Raw genomic sequence first — 4,871 nt, forward strand, 5'->3', positions numbered from 1 at the left:
CGGGCCTGGGGGTCAGCTGTATGTGACAGCTGACACCGCGCAGCAATGCCCACAATCGGTGCTAGCTCTGATCGTGGACATTTAACCCTTTGGATGCCGCTGTCAGAAGTGACAGTAGCATAAAGAAGCATCGCGTACGGAGGGAGCTCCCTACATCCTTCCATCAGAACAACGCAATGCGACTGTTGTTCTGATGTTCTCCATGGAGACCTCCGGCACCAAGATGGCCGCGGGGTCCTTCTGGGTCCTGTAGGGAAGGTGGCTTGTGGGCGCACCTTCCTCCCTGCCTGTCAGATCCTCATCTGATACTCTGTTGTGCAGAGTAAATCAGGAAAGACACGTCACTCCGAAATATAATCGGGAGGTGCACGGAAAAGGGATACCAATCCCAGTAAAATGTAATAGAAAAAATTCCACCACTCTCTTATAAGGCAAAATCACTTTTTTATTTTCAAGATGAGAATCCAGAAAAAGGGAAAAAGCACTGTGATCCAGCTCAGGACAAAGGCGGCTGCAGTTTTACAAAATTTTATTGGACAACTTGAAAATATTTATGTGCTTTAAAAAAATATGTGCATAGCAAACACTGAGCACACTTATTGTGTTACATTTGAATCTATCCTGCACTCTGCGCTGAGTGCTTACACCAGGGTTTCTGTGTAAATCTCTGATACAGGAAAGATATATATCTTTGTACTGTGTTAGCCAATAGATAGAAAAATATTCAGAATTGAGAGTCCTCAGTGGTTGATACCTTTTAATGGCTAACTGAAAAGATGGTAAGAAATTGCAAGGTTTCGAGACTACTCAGGTCTCTTCATCAGGCACTGATTAATACAAAATCCGAAGAATCACATATTTATGCACAACACAGCACAGAAAAAATGCAATAGATAAGACAAGTGACGTGAAGCAGAACTATCATTATGGGGGAGTGATAGACAGTTATGGCCATAAATATTCGACCAGTTCATAGATAAGGAGTGAAAGTTTTATTGATCTCTGATTGGGGTCTGGTAATGTGATGTGATGCCCCCACAAGGTCTTGGGAGCAAATTCCTTAATTGATGTAAAAAGACATAAATGCATGCGACACATTCATTCCTGCCTTGAGAGTGTCAAAGGTCGTCATGAGTTTGTACTCCCAGACTTTTCTGTCTCTCTGAGAAGTTACCTTTCAATACCAGTAATTTCATGTCCATGGTGATGTGATCAGGCATACAAAAATGCACTTGCCAAATGTCCATCTGCGCTAGCAGTGACGGACCCTCAAACGCTGCAGACCGTGCCCGAGGGTCCATCACAGAATGACGGCACATCGCTAACGCATGCCGCTTATGACGTGCGTTAATGATGTGCTCGGTAATGGAAGTGTATGGCAGCGTTAACAGATGCGTTACATCGTGTTAATGCCACGGTGTAACGCAATCCATTAAATGGACTACCAAACGCTATGTGAACCTGGCCTTAGTCCTTATTGTGTTACACTTGAATCTTCCAAAGTCAGACATAAGAACTGCAATCGGTTTGTGAAATTAGAATGTGAAGTCAAATATGAAACGTTTAAACACAATGTACTTATTTCCACGCTTGACTTTTATCCTGCTTATGCCATTTGTTCCTAAATCCTTCCTTCCACTTTAGATAAACACTGACGTCATGTAGTTAAATTGGATATGCTATTGTAATTAGCACACAATGAAAGCATTATATTTTGTCTGTTACTTGTCTCTCACAGACCTCAGCTGTGGTAAAATCCATTTAATTTAATATAGAAATTTACTATACTGACAGGAAACTACTTTGACACAGTTAACATCTCTAAAGGTCCATCCCATTAACATGCAATAGGTTTTGAATGTAAAATGAATTCAATTTGATGAATAAAAAGGAAGAAAACGAAACCAGAAAAATCTCCATCAGTGAACATAAATGTGTGTTTTGATAGATTTCTTAAAACAAAAAATATAACTCTATCTACATAATTTTCAGAAAGTACATAGGTTTGAGGAGGAATCCTATGGGTTTAAACATAAAAGCATGGTCAGATTAGGGGTAGCCAGGACCCCAGGCAGTTTAAAGTGCGTGGCCCCTCCAGCACCTAATTTATTATGTGATGAGTCGCATGATGTTTTTGGGTGGACAAATTATGGGTCACATTATGAACACATACACATAATGTAGGTGATCTGGTGCACATGTTCAGATGTAGGGTCATAGAAAGAGGACACTATGTAAGACACTTGAAGACGCAATATGATAATAAATGGTGCTATACATAGTGCTCTACATTATTATAGAGAATACTATATAATAAGGGACATCACTATACATAACAAAAGTGAATTCTAAGTAATACTGGATAACTGTATATATAACAAGAGAGGATGCCATTTAATAAGGGATAGTGCTATACATAACAAGAGGGGATCCTTTGTAATAAGAAATAGTGCTATATAAAACAAGAGAGGATGCTGAATACTAAGATATGTTCCTATACAAAACAAGAGAGAATGCTATGCAATAAGAAACAGCACTATACATAATAAGCAAAGACCCTAAAGGATGGCACTATACAAAAGAAAAATGGCAGAAACCAAGGCACTCAAATATATAGTCTCTTGTAGGTGCACAAGTAGGGTATCCTTGTGCCGCTCTCCTCCCCACAGAGAGCGGCACAACCCACACGCCGAGAGAGACAGCATCCGAGCGCAATACCAGAAGTGATGAGGTTGCCATACCTACAGCGCTACATACACCAGAAGATTTATCACCCCAGTGCGATACCATAGCGACGGACGTCGCCTATTACCCGCACTGCAAAACTACATTGATATATACCGCAGGCCTGCAGAGCCAGCTACACAGGGTATAATGAAAACAAAAGCGACAGTCAGTCGCCTCACTAATAACGCTATCTAGCTTAATACAAGCATATACAGCATCCAGTAATCTTTAAGAGATTCTCTGATGAAGGTCCTATGCTGGACCGAAAACGTTTAGAATTTAAACTTCATGTGGATGCAAAATGAAATTTATTTTCAACAAATATTGAGTGCCAAGTTCATTATCGTTTTTACTATAAAAGAGAGATTTTCCTTTGCAAACAAAATTATTACTTGTGTCGGACACACTGCTTGTGTCCAGGGAATGAACACTAGGGGAAGTGAGTGGGCAGACAGCAGTAACAAATAGAAGCATGCGGTCGCTGCTGAGAGCACGCTCCACGAAACAGGACCTGAGGCACGTGACCACCGGGGCGTGGCTGGAGGAGGAGCTAACCTCCGTGCAAGGGAGTTGGAGAGTGAGAGCGGGAGCCGGTGGCCAATTTCTCTGGTCTCCCAGTTGATAACAGGATTATGACGTTGTAACCAGGGAAAACCCAGAACCAACCCCGCACATAAATTGTCCAAAACAAAGATAGTAATATGTTCCATATGAGAAGAGCCCACCTTTAGCAAGAACATTTCCGAGACACAGGTGATTCCCCACTTGGTGAGGGGAGTGGAGTCAATGGCCACCACTTTTAACGGAGTCTTGAGCCTATCTGTCCCTATCTTACAAAGTGTCACCAAGTTAGAGTCAATCAAATTAATGATTGAACCACAATCAACAAAAGCTGTAGTAGGGAATAGATCACCATCTGCCCCAAGCTCCACCTGGAGCAAAATTTTAGACATTGAGGAAAAGTGTACCTGAGGGTCTGGGTAACCTCCTCGACCGTTACCCAGACCTAGATGTTTCCCAACACCTTGGAGGATGGAGGACAATAGGGGCAGTCTTTTCTCCAGTGTCCCAGAGCCCCACAGTAGAAGCAAAGTTTGTTTTCCTTGCGGCATCTTGTCTCCTTTTCCTTGAAGGACCTGGCTCCCACCTCTATGGGTTCCAAAGATGATGAGGTATCAACCTTGATGGGATACTGGGGGTTCTCCTGCTGCATCACTCCTCTCCCACGGGGTCTACGGTCCATGCGGATGGCCTGTGTCATGGCTTTCTTGTGAGTGTCCGAGGGAGCATGTAACGCCAAGGTGTCCTTAAGGTGTTCAGACAGAGCTTGGCGGAACAATTCCCTGAGGGCCGAATCATTCCAAGACACCTCTGCGGCCCACTGCCTAAACTCAGAGCAGTACCACTCGGCTGAGTGCTTCCCCTGGGACAGACTCATAAACATATCTTCAGCCAGTCGCACACAATCAGGTTCATCATATATTTGGCCAAGGGCCTCAAAGAACCGATCCAAAAACATTCTTTCCAGAGCCGTGGGGGGAAGAGAAAAAGCCCAAGCCTGCAGAGCTTCCCTTAATAAAGAGATGACAACATCCACTCTTTGACCCTCATCCCCTGAAGAACGTGTTGCAAGGTAAACAATAACTTACACCCCTCTTTAACCCCTTAATGTCCATTGAAGTGCACAGTCCGTCATGGCCGGGTGTAACTTCCCGCACCATGACGGACTGTGCACGTCATTCATTTGGACTGCCACTGCGTGTAACCATGCAGTGACAGTTCAGTGCCGACAGCTGTCTATGAAAGCTGACAGGCACGGGATGAGGTGCAGGGACCCTTGCAGTCGGTCCCCGCACCCAGAGCGCTGGGATTGGTCAGTCAATCTGACTGACCAAACACAGCGTGATCGGGCAGGAGATGCTGAAATTTCAGCATCTCCTGCCCGATCAGTGCCAGAGCTCAGTGCTGCGGTGACTGAGCTTCCTGCACTGACAGCCAGGAGCGGCATCCGTGCCCACCCCTGGCTGTTACCCACTGAGTGCTGTTAACCACCTAAAAAATACACATTTTTATGTAAAAAAAATAAATAAATAAACCAAGAAAATACACATGTTTGGTATCGCTGCATCTGTAAAAATCCCATC

Source organism: Dendrobates tinctorius, unplaced genomic scaffold, assembly GCF_039654945.1.
Source record: "Dendrobates tinctorius isolate UK_male_01 unplaced genomic scaffold, ASM3965494v1 ptg000209l, whole genome shotgun sequence".
Classification (NCBI taxonomy): Eukaryota; Metazoa; Chordata; class Amphibia; order Anura; family Dendrobatidae; genus Dendrobates; species Dendrobates tinctorius.